The sequence below is a fragment of the Engystomops pustulosus genome, chromosome 1, assembly GCF_040894005.1.
Source record: "Engystomops pustulosus chromosome 1, aEngPut4.maternal, whole genome shotgun sequence".
Taxonomy (NCBI): Eukaryota; Metazoa; Chordata; class Amphibia; order Anura; family Leptodactylidae; genus Engystomops; species Engystomops pustulosus.
In genome coordinates, this window is record NC_092411.1 from 273142339 (window position 1) to 273154646 (window position 12308).

General features: G+C 39.9%; 1 protein-coding gene across 2 annotated transcripts in view; it reads left to right on the forward strand.

Annotated features, from left to right (window-relative positions):
• The first annotated feature begins 3165 nt into the window (after positions 1-3165).
• The window catches only part of FAM53A (family with sequence similarity 53 member A), a 52913-nt gene continuing 43770 nt past the window's right edge, over positions 3166-12308 (forward strand). Inside the window, exon 1 of one of the 2 annotated variants that reach the window (XM_072126227.1) lies at positions 3166-3316. The gene's annotated coding sequence lies outside the window, so the exon portion shown is untranslated. Of the gene's footprint in view, positions 3317-8746; positions 8841-12308 lie in introns of those variants that run through there. The other variant, XM_072126228.1, reaches the window with a different exon arrangement.

Genomic DNA, 12308 nt, shown 5'->3' on the forward strand with positions numbered 1-12308 from the left:
GCAACATGTACTGGTAGTAATGACAGTAGAGTAGCCTGTAGCTTTGTAGTAGACTAGTAGTAGTGTCAGTACAGTTGAGCAATGTGTAGTGGCAGTAATGACAGTAAAGCAGCCTGTAGCTTTGTAGTAGCTATAATAGTGTCAGTAGTAAAAGTAGTGACAGTACAGTAGAGAAGTGTGTAGTGTAGTGGTAGTTGTAATGACAGAACAGTAGAGCAGGTAATAGTCCTTGTAGTAGTGACAGTACAGTAGAGCAGGTAATATTACTAGTAGTGGAGACAGTACAGTAGAGCAGGTAATAGTCCTTGTAGTAGTGACAGTACAGTAGAGCAGGTAATAGTACTTGTAGTAGTGACAGTACAGTAGAGCAGGTAATAGTATTTGTAGTAGTGACAGTACAGTAGAGCAGGTAATATTACTAGTAGTGGAGACAGTACAGTAGAGCAGGTAATAGTCCTTGTAGTAGCGACAGTACAGTAGAGCAGGTAATAGTACTTGTAGTAGTGACAGTACAGTAGAGCAGGTAATATTACTAGTAGTAGTGACAGTACAGCAGAGCAGGTAATAGTACTAGTAGAAGTGATAGTACAGTAGAGCAGGTAATAGTACTTGTAGTAGTGACAGTACAGTAGAGCAGGTAATAGTACTTGTAGTAGTGACAGTACAGTAGAGCAGGTAATATTACTAGTAGTAGTGACAGTACAGCAGAGCAGGTAATAGTACTAGTAGTAGTGATAGTACAGTAGAGCAGGTAATAGTACTTGTAGTAGTGACAGTACAGTAGAGCAGGTAATAGTACTTGTAGTAGTGACAGTACAGTAGAGCAGGTAATATTACTAGTAGTAGTGACAGTACAGCAGAGCAGGTAATAGTACTAGTAGTAGTGATAGTACAGTAGAGCAGGTAATAGTACTTGTAGTAGTGACAGTACAGTAGAGCAGGTAATAGTACTTGTAGTAGTGACAGTACAGTAGAGCAGGTAATACTCCTTGTAGTAGTGACAGTACAGCAGGTAGTAGTACTTGTAGTAGTGAAAGTACAGTAGAGCAGGTAATAGTAGGAGTAGTAGTGACAGTACAGTAGAGCAGGTAGTAGTACTAACAGTACAGTAGATAAGGTAGTAATACTAGTAGTGGTGACAGTACAGTAGAGCAGGTAGTATTACTAGTAGTAGTGACAGTACAGTTGAGCAGGTAATAGCACTAGTAGTAGTGACAGTACAGTAGAGCAGGTAGTAGTCCTTGTAGTAGTGACAGTACAGTAGAGCAGGTAATAGTACTAGTAGTAATGACAGTACAGTAGAGCGGGTAGTATTACTAGTAGTAGTTACAGTACAGTACAGTACAGCGGATAGTACTACTGGTAGTAGTAACAATACAGTAGAGCAGGTAATAGCACTAGTAGCCGTGACAGTACAGTAGAGCAGATAGTATTACTAGTAGTAGTGACAGTACATTAGAGCAGGTAATAGTACTAGTAGTAGTGACAGTACATTAGAGCAGGTAATAGTACTAGTAGTAGTGACAGTACAGTAGAGCAGGTAGTATTACTAGTAGTAGTGACAGTACAGTAGAGCAGGTAGTAGTACTTGTGGTAGTGACAGTACAGTAGAGCAGGTAATAGTACTAGTAGTAGTGACAGTACAGTAGAGTAGGTAGTATTACTAGTAGTGACAGTACAGTAGAGCGGGTAATAGTACTAGTAGTAGTGACAGTACAGTAGAGCAGGTAGCATTACTAGTAGTACTGACAATACATTAGAGCAGGTAATAGTACTAGTAGTAGTGACAGTACAGTAGGTAGTGGTAGTAGTAGTACTACTAGTAGTGACAGTACCGTAGAGCAGGTAATATTACTAGTAGTAGTGACAGTACAGCAGAGCAGGTAATAGTACTAGTAGTAGTGACCGTACAGCAGAGCAGGTAATAGTACTAGTAGTAGTGACAGTACAGCAGAGCAGGTAATATTACTAGTAGTAGTGACAGTACAGTAGAGTAGGTAGTATTACTAGTAGTGACAGTACAGTAGAGCGGGTAATAGTACTAGTAGTAGTGACAGTACAGTAGAGCAGGTAGCATTACTAGTAGTACTGACAATACATTAGAGCAGGTAATATTACTAGTAGTAGTGACAGTACAGTAGGTAGTGGTAGTAGTAGTACTACTAGTAGTGACAGTGCCGTAGAGCAGGTAATATTACTAGTAGTAGTGACAGTACAGTAGGTAGTGGTAGTAGTAGTACTACTAGTAGTGACAGTACAGTAGAGCAGGTAATATTACTAGTAGTAGTGACAGTACAGCAGAGCAGGTAATAGTACTAGTAGTAGTGACAGTACAGCAGAGCAGGTAATAGTACTAGTAGTAGTGACAATACATTAGAGCAGGTAATAGTCCTAGTGGTAGTGACAGTACAGTAGGTAGTGGTAGTAGTAGTACTACTAGTAGTGACAGTACCGTAGAGCAGGTAATAGTACTTGTAGTAGTGACAGTACAGTAGAGCAGGTAATATTACTAGTAGTAGTGACAGTACAGAAGAGCAGGTAATAGTACTAGTAGTAGTGACAGTACAGTAGAGCAGGTAGTAGTGACAGACAGTACAGTGAGAAGAGCAGGTAATAGTACTAGTAGTAGTGACAGTACAGTAGAGCAGGTAGTAGTGACAGACAGTACAATGAGTGGAGCACGTATTAGTACTAGTAGGAGAGACATTACAGTGTAACAGTGTAGAGGTAATGACAGTACAGTACAGTAGGTGGTGGTATTAATAGTAGTAGTGGTACTAGTAATAGTGACAGTACAGTGTAGCAGCCTGTAGTAGCTCCCCGATCCTCCCCTCTCCAGACACTTGGTTACCTCCCAGATTCCCACGAGGTTCTTTGTTTATAATCTACAAATCGGGATATACCATTTACTTTTCATCTAGGGGGAATCTATCTGTGATAACTTCACTTCTCAACTTCAGCACTATCACAGTCAGTATTCCCTGACAATATACTGAATGTGCTATAATCCACTCAAACCTTGCCTTATAATTACGACCTGAAATACACCTGTATAATCTTTCTTACTGTCCTCTAGGACGGCCTCCCCCATTAGTGTCCTCACTATGGTACCGCCGGAGGTTTTATGAGCTCCTGTCCCGCAGTGCTGCAGCTCAGAAGTTCACAGACACCAGGGAGTGCAGAGGTGCGCTGACAGCAGGGGGGCGCTCACACAGATCTCTGCCTCTTGTACCTTGTCCCTGGTCTTCCTTCTTAAGATCCCTGCATAAGTTAAAGAAGCGCCTGTAGTAACTCCTCGTGGACTGTGAGGATGCAGGTAACTCGTGCCTATTGTTGTGCGGGGCTCGTGTGCGGCGGCTGCTGCTGCTGCTCTCTGGCGCCCTCTATCTGCCGGAGCGGCGCACTGCAGCAGTGTGGTCAATAATGCAAGTACAATACAGAGAGACAGATATTACTGCTCCCCCTGCTCTATAACACACCTGCACCAGTGTGTGTATATGTACAGGAGCCTGGGCGCATATATATATATATATATATACATAGTTATAGATAGTACTATAGATATACACACAGATGTACTGGCACAGACATAGTTACTAGAACTTTTTGTGTTGTTTATTATGTTACCTTTTGTAATGCATATGGGAGAGTTTAGATCTATCTATCTATCTCATATGTATCTATTTATTCATCCTTGATCCACCCCCTTCTTCCTTTCCTTCTTTTCTACTTTCTATTCTTCAAACTTTCTATATATCCTCCCTTCTATATATCTCTATCCTTGGGTCTATCCATCTTTCTATCCTTCTATCAATAAAAGTCTGTGTCTGTCGATCCTTCTTATTCCTTCTTTTTATATCCATCCATTTTTTTTTCTTCCATGCATTTATCTATTGTTCTGTCCACTTTTATCTCTCTACTATCTATTCTACTATTTATATGTTAAATGCATATCTATCTCTTTATCCATTATTATATCTGTCTATTCTTTTTTTATATCTATTGCATGTATATTTTCTTTCTAGCATTTATCCACATGGTGTCTGCCTCTTTTGGGGGGTGTCTGCCTCTTTTTGGGGGTGTCTGCCTCTTTTTGGGGGTGTCTGCCTCTTTTTGGGGGTGTCTGCCTCTTTTTGGGGGTGTCTGCCTCTTTTGGGGGGTGTCTGCCTCTTTTGGGGGGTGTCTGCCTCTTTTGGGGGTGTCTGCCTCTTTTGGGGGTGTCTGCCTCTTTTGGGGGTGTCTGCCTCTTTTGGGGGTGTGCGCCTCTTTTGGGGGTGTGCGCCTCTGTATGCTTTCTATGCCTCCCCATTACATTTGGCTATATATTGTCGGGATGTGTCCAGCTGTACATACGTGCTGGTTATACATTGCACATGTAAATGTTTCCATCTGTAGTGATGTGTCGCCCCCTGTGCCCGCGCTGCCCCCCATTCATGCTCTGCCCACTTCTAGTAACTTCCTGAGTATTAGGCAGCAGGGATGGGATTACTCTGTGTAACCCAACTCCTGAGCAGCTGCCTTCATAAACTCCTCCTGGGCTGCAGGAATCATGTTGGGGTCACCACACACACCTATGATTAACCCCCGGTGTGCTGCTGCATGCTTATCATACACACAGGGGGGTGGCTATCCTGCTGCCGGCCTGTAATCTCATGGCCCCATAACTATACTCCCAGGACGGCAGTGAGCATATGGATGGGGCGGCCACTGTAATCCTAGCCGCTCACTATCACATTGTGCGGTCACTATAATCTGGGATAATCACTGAAAAAAGTAGTTTGTTTTATTATAGTACTGATCTGAGGAGCTGACAGTCTAATCTCTTGTGTTATATGAGTCGTAAGAGAGACCTCATGTTATGACTTTCATACAGTTTGTAACTTGCATAAACATCCATAACTATCTGTCCCATCTATCACTCTCATATGTACTCAGCTTACACCCACATATGTCATATCCATCCTTCTATCCCTCCATATCTGTGTTCTCCTATACAGCAAACAAGACTATCCAGGATTCCTTCTTAGTAAGGTGAGAAATAGGCAACACTCCAAAAACTAGGTGAGGTGCATATGTGAATATAACCACTTTTTGCTTCACCTTTTGGAGTTCTATCCATCCTTCCATCTATCTATCTATCTATCTATCTATCTATCTATCTATCTATCTATCTATCTATCTATCTATCTATCTTTCTATCTATCCTTCCATCTATCTATCTATCCTTCCATTCTTCCTTCCATCTATCTATCTATCCTTCCATCCTTCCTTCCATCTATCTATCCTTCCTTCCATCTATCTATTTATCTATCCTTCCATCTATCCTTCCATCTATCTATCTATCCTTCCATCCTTCCTTCCATCTATCTATCTATCCTTCCATCCTTCCTTCCATCTATCTATCTATCCTTCCATCTATCTATCCTTCCATCTATTTATCTATCTATCCTTCCATCTATCTATCCTTCCATCTATTTATCTATCCTTCCATCTATTTATCTATCCTTCCATCTATCTATCTATCCTTCTATCCTTCCATCTATCTATCCTTCCATCTATCTATCTATCCTTCCATCTATCTATCTATCCTTCCATCTATCTATCCTTCCATCTATCTATCCTTCCATCTATCTATCTATCCTTCCATCTATCTATCTATCCTTCCATCTATCTATCTATCCTTCCATCTATCTATCCTTCCATCTATCTATCCTTCCATCTATCTATCCTTCCATCTATCTATCCTTCCATCTATCTATCCTTCCATCTATCTATCCTTCCATCTATCTATCCTTCCATCCTTCCTTCCATCTATCTATCTATCCTTCCATCCTTCCTTCCATCCATCTATCTATCTATCCTTCCATCCTTCCTTCCATCTATCTATCTATCCTTCCATCCTTCCTTCCATCTATCTATCTATCTATCCTTCCATCTATCTATCCTTCCATCTATTTATCTATCCTTCCATCTATTTATCTATCCTTCCATCTATCTATCTATCCTTCTATCCTTCCATCTATCTATCCTTCCATCTATCTATCTATCCTTCCATCTATCTATCTATCCTTCCATCTATCTATCCTTCCATCTATCTATCTATCTATCCTTCCATCTATCTATCCTTCCATCTATCTATCCTTCCATCTATCTATCCTTCCATCTATCTATCCTTCCATCTATCTATCCTTCCATCTATCTATCCTTCCATCTATCTATCTATCCTTCCATCCTTCCTTCCATCTATCTATCTATCCTTCCATCCTTCCTTCCATCTATCTATCTATCCTTCCATCCTTCCTTCCATCTATCTATCTATCCTTCCATCCTTCCTTCCATCTATCTATCCTTCCTTCCTTCCTTCCTTCCTTCCTTCCATCTATCCATCCTTCCATCTATCCATCACTATACTACATCTATGTCAGTTCAATCAATCTCATATTATCCATCTCCCCTCATTTCTTTCTCTGTCCTGTCCCATCTGTCTGGGTTTCATTTATGTCTTCATACCTTTCTCTAAGTCTAACCATTTTCCAGGCATGCAGGCTACATGGGAACGGTGTGTTATATACAGTATTTACATCTTCAGCTCTATTGTGTATTGCCAGATGTTGTTGTATAGGTGTGTTTTATGCTTGGTGTTATGTATATATGTATATATATATATATATATATATATATATATGTGTGTGTGCAGTGTAGGGCCTGGTTACTGATTCCTCTTGTAAATCTTTCATGTCCTCCTTGGCCGCTCACTCGTTGCCTGTGAAGTAGTCTGGCGGGGCGAGCCCTCTCGTCTTTCCACCATGTGGCGCTTTAATACCGTCCTGTTGATGTATTTATAGAGACGTCCATGCTATTTTCTTTCTCCTCTTCTGGGGATATTCCAACCAGGAGACCGTGAGAAAGTTTAGGCGCAGCGTGGCTGTGTACATGAGTAGGCCTCATACTCCAGGCTGTGTTATATCTACATGACACGTTATAATCTTTTATTATTAAGATGATGGATTCATGGAAATTCTATACATATTGTACAAAAAGTGGAGAATATTCGTGAAAAGTTAAACACAACAGACTCAGGGGTCAGTAGTTTTTTGTAAAACTACAACTCCCAGCGTTAATTTTTACTCAGTTCCTCTTGGAACTCCTATAGAAGTGACTAGAGAATGTTGGGAGTTGTAGTTTAACAGCTGAATGGCCGACAATTACTGACCCCCTACGCTATTGCTTACACGGACATCTTCTGGCGCCATTTTGTACCATTGATCAATGGGCGTCACAGCCCCTAATGTTTACAATACGACGGCGGTTCCACAGGGAACCAACCCCACACATCGGATATAAGAAATGGGTTGCTATAGACAACAACATGAGGCCTAGTCATCTGTCAGCCTTTCCTGCTGACAGGAAATGTTGAGTGTTGTAGTTTTCCGCATTTAGACGCCACATTTTTTTAGTATATATGTAAAAAAATTCCTATAATTCGGCTTATATAGAAGATTCTGAATCACAGAACGGTTTGGACCTGTTTAATATTATTTTCTCTGTGGTGTTATCTACATAGATTTTTGCTGGAATATATTCAATACATTTAGTTGTGAAGTAAAAATAATTCCATTTTGGCCAAAAGATTCCAGAAACCACAACCCTGTTTATGTTCACTTCAAAATATACCATAAAAAATAAGTTTTTAAAGAAAAATGTGTAAAAAACCAGCAAAAACACCACAGAAATCTGCTTTTTGGTGGATAATGATGTAGATTTTTTGTTCTAATATATTCTATACATCTAGTTTTGAAGTAAAAAAATTCCATTTTGGAGCAAAGATTGCAGAAATCATAACTCTGTTTATGTTCTTGTCTTAATATACCATAAAAAATTAATTTTTAAGAAAAATGTGAAAAAAAACTGCATTTAGTTTTGAAATAAAAATAATTCCATTTTGGCCCAAAGATTGCAGAAACCATAACTCTGTTTATGTTCATTTCATAATATACCATAAAAAATACATTTTTAAGTAAAATGTGAAAAAAAAATCTGCAAAACACCACAAAAATCTACGTTTTGGAGGATAATTATGTTGATTTTTTTACTCTAATATATTCTGTACATCTAGTTTTGAAGTAAATATAATTCTATTTTGGCCCAAAGATTGCAGAAACCATAACGCTGGTTATTTTACACTTGATCTACTATAAACATCAATTAAAAAATTTGAAAAAAAAAATGCAAAAACACCACAGATATTTGTATTTATGGGGATAATTCCATAGATATTTGCTGCAATATATTCAGTAGATCAAGTTTTGAAGTAAATTATTCAATTTTGGCCCAACATTTGCATAATATACTTCATAATATACTATAAATTTAAAAAAAAACAACAAAAACACCAAAAAAAATGCATAAACTATTAAAATACAATGCAGTCTTGATGTTGCAAGGCAGTGCAGATTATCAAATGCCGGATTAAAGGATAATATAATATCACTTTTTGTTTGAATGACAACGCTATTGCATATGTTGGTGACACTTTTCTCCTGATACGCTACTGTAAGTGCTGAGTAATATGCCTGCACGTCTGGATCTGCAGCTCTGTTGGATGATGTTATGTTAGCAGCGATAAAGTTTTTTGTAAAAAAGAAGGAAAAAAAAAAGTGACGTAGGGGTGTCGTGAACCAATGGGACCTGCAAGTGGGTGTCACCGGTGCAGGGGGAGGGGGGCGTGTGTAAGTGAATAGTTCTTTTTATTTGTTTCGTGTGCTGAGGTTGTGTGGTCATATGCATGGAAGCAGCCAAGGGGAAAGCAGCAGCCGGGGGAAGGCAAGCGTGCTGCACAGGTACACATGTTACAAGCAGGGCAGGGGGCTGCTTCCCTCATAGACTCCCCCTCGTAGTGCGTGCACTGATTACAAACCCCTCTTCCTCTAATCCTCGTTTTCCTCCCTACAGCCTAGATGTGTGTGTCTTTACCCCCCCCCCCCCCATCAACTCGTTATGCCTGTTTGATAGGTGATGCATTGTTCTACCTTGTAAAAAACGAATAAAACAAGGTCGTTCCTCGCTCCGGCACTTGACTGACTTTCTCAATCATACTAAATCATCCGCAAACGTAAATCTTTTTAAAAAAAAAAAAAGCGTAGTTGCGACACATCCTTTAAACCGGGCATCCGTTTATGCACTTTTTTGTTTGTTTTTTTTATTATATGTGTATAGGTTTTTATATCTTTTTTTATATATATAAATATTTTATTTTTGAACCCCCAACTGCATCGTTTTTTCGACAGCTATTTCGGACGGATTAGACGAGGACTGTAATTTTTCCACGCTGCCTTGTTGGGTCGTAGGCGATTGCGGTGGGTGGAAAGTGAAGTATTTTCTATTAAAAGAAAAATTGCCTTGGGAACTGTTAACCAGTTAAGATCCACGGCTCCGTTACCGGTATAGGAGTAGCGTGTAGTTTAACCCCTTAGATGTTGCTTCTATAGTGTGGGGGGGCTCTTTGAAGCCTCGTCACGATACTTTTGTCCCCTTGTGTTACCAGAAGGGGGATTTCCGAGAAAGCAAACGCTGGCAGTAGCTGATTTTTTATTTTTTTTTTCTTCTTCGGGAGAAGGGGTTATGCTGGGTGAGACGTGACATCACGACAGTATGCAGCTACCATGCTTTAATATTAATAGCAGCCTCTTACATGCAGCTTGTAGGGTTTTTGTCTAGGCCTCTGCGGGCTGTGCGCTTTGCTATATCTGATTTGCACCACCGGCGGCCATTAGTAAGGACCCTGTGATTTTTTTGGGGTTTTATCCATCTTTTACCTACTTATTTTAACAATCCCCCCCCCCATCGACTCCCCGCCCACTTGATGTTTTCAGAGAACCTACTTTTTAAAAAATTATTCTTATTTACAAATTTTTGTTTTTAAAAAAAATTACTCTAATTAGTAAGTGATACTCCCGGAAGGGTTGGAAAGGTTTTGCAGCGTTAACACAAAGCAGAACTTGCAGATTGGCATAAAGTGTGTGTATGGAGGAAGGTGGGGGGGGGGATTGGGAACTGTTTACATTAAGGGCTCGCTAAAGTCTGCAGTGAAGTGCTCTAATTTAATCCATGTTCAGGTTTTTTTTTTTTTTCAGGATCATGTTAGGTTGGAACATGTGTTCACGTTTATGAAGGGGGGGGGGGGTTGGGCTTGGAGGATAATTTTAAGCTTCTTCTGCCTTTCCTCGTAAGAGTAAATGACTCTGTGAGGCTTTGATTAAAAAGTGGCAAAAATATTTTCCAAAATTACATTTTTTTTAAAAACCTAAATGGAATCTTTTCTTTTTTATTTGGTTATGCAAATTTTTGGTTTCATTTGTGTAAAATGTTTCCCTTCCCCAATACGCTTTCTGTTTAAAACGTGATTTTACGAGCGTGGCAGCGAGCCCTATGTAGCACCTTGTAAAAAAGGCATTAGGTATTCGCCCCCAATTCCCCTACAAAAACGCCTTTCTACCGCAGGATTTTGGTAGACTACGTAAATCGGTTCTTTTTACGACTGTATGTACGTATATAAAAATTGGTTGTGTTTCAATTTCTAGTATTTTTATAGTCCCATTTCTTAACAATTGGGCCAAAATTTCAATATGAATTGACACACGTTTGGAAAATTCTTTTTGGAATGTTGAGCGTAGAATTCTTTTTTTTAGGTTTTATTCTTGATGTCTGTTCTAAGTTTTTCAGCCAAATTGCCCAGATCTCGGTTCGCCCACGGGCCTATTGGAAAGCACTGACCACATCGTAGATATCACCTTAAGAATCCCTATGATTCTATTAGTTCCGGTCCTTAAACTCGTGTTCGCGAAGGATTTGCTGACGTAATAGTAGTTAAAAAATACACACACTTGAGAATGCCCTTAATCAGGACCGCTTGGATGTTTTGGTAATCTGGTTTTTAGTCAGAATTTTTTTTGTTCACCTTTGACTTTTGTATAGTCTTCCATCTGTGCACCACAGATGGGATATTTCGGAAAGTGTTTTTCTGTGGTAAATTATTCTTGGTACAGTGGTGGGTGGTCGTCATATTTGCAGGACTAGTTTTCGTTGGCTCTAGAAAACCCTTCTGGATGCCTAAGCCTTTAGTGGTTTTCATGCAGATTACTTATGGACCTCCTGTATTGCGATGTCTCATTTTTGATCCTCCACCAATAGAGTCAAATATACCTACACATGAATAGTCAAGTATATTTTGTCCACCCTTCTTCTCTGGATGTATCTATTCCTTAGTTTACCTCAACCATTAGATCTCTTCTAAGATGGTCACTGACTTCTTTAGGGAAGCTACTTGATACAGACTTTCTGTAAGTCACAGACAATGGAGGTAAGTGTCTGACGTAAAGCTGGAGAAGTTATTGGACATGTTAGAAGAGACCTGATGTTGAATAAAGTCAATGGAGGCACCTAGACCAGTCTGGAGAGCACCAAGTATGTTCCTGACTGACAAAGGCAAATTTTTGTTTTCTGGTTGGATAGTCATGGTAAGTTTTTGATTTTGGGGCTACAAAGGTTGTCAGGTTCTTTTTGAAACTTTGAAAATATTATTTGTTCAGTGTAATTTGGCCTAGTTGTTGAATAAGTTTGTTTTGTTCCAAATACACGAGTCTTCTCCTGGCAGGTTTGTGGTGGCCTACTGAAGGAAGACCAAGCATGGATAATGTAGTAGACCTTGGCCACAGCAGGTCCAGAGATGTTTTAGATGGTTGTAAGATGGGTGGGCGATCAGTCTGTTCTTGTTCTTTCAATGTGCTGGTTGAGTTAGTTCACAGTTGTGGTCATTTGGGTCTACACCCCACAATTGAATTCTTTGCCATGCCATTGTCTTCTCCTGGCAAGGTTGTGTTGACCTCATGAAGGATTTTTTGGAAAAGACCAAGTATTAATATTAAGAACATTGGCCACAACAGGTCCAGACATGTTCATATCATGCGAGTGTGCTAGTTTCTTAAAGCTCTGTAGTAAAGCTCAGACATCCAGTAGGCCTGGTAGTTCAACAGGGACCATTGCATGGCTATGACCACTAAGGGTCAATCTTGGACGACCACCCCAAACCGGAGGTTCTGTAATCTCTCTATAAAAATACGATGACTACTTCAAATATTTGACTACGGTTAATGTGCCAATGCTTGTGTGTCTGTCAGAGGTCCTTGCTTTCCTGTGTAATTTGGAATTCCCCTTGTGTACTGAGATCCCTTATACTTTCCCTCAGAGCACATTCCTTTGTGTTTGTGTGCCGTGCTCTGGCCATATCCTCCTAGTGATTTATACATATC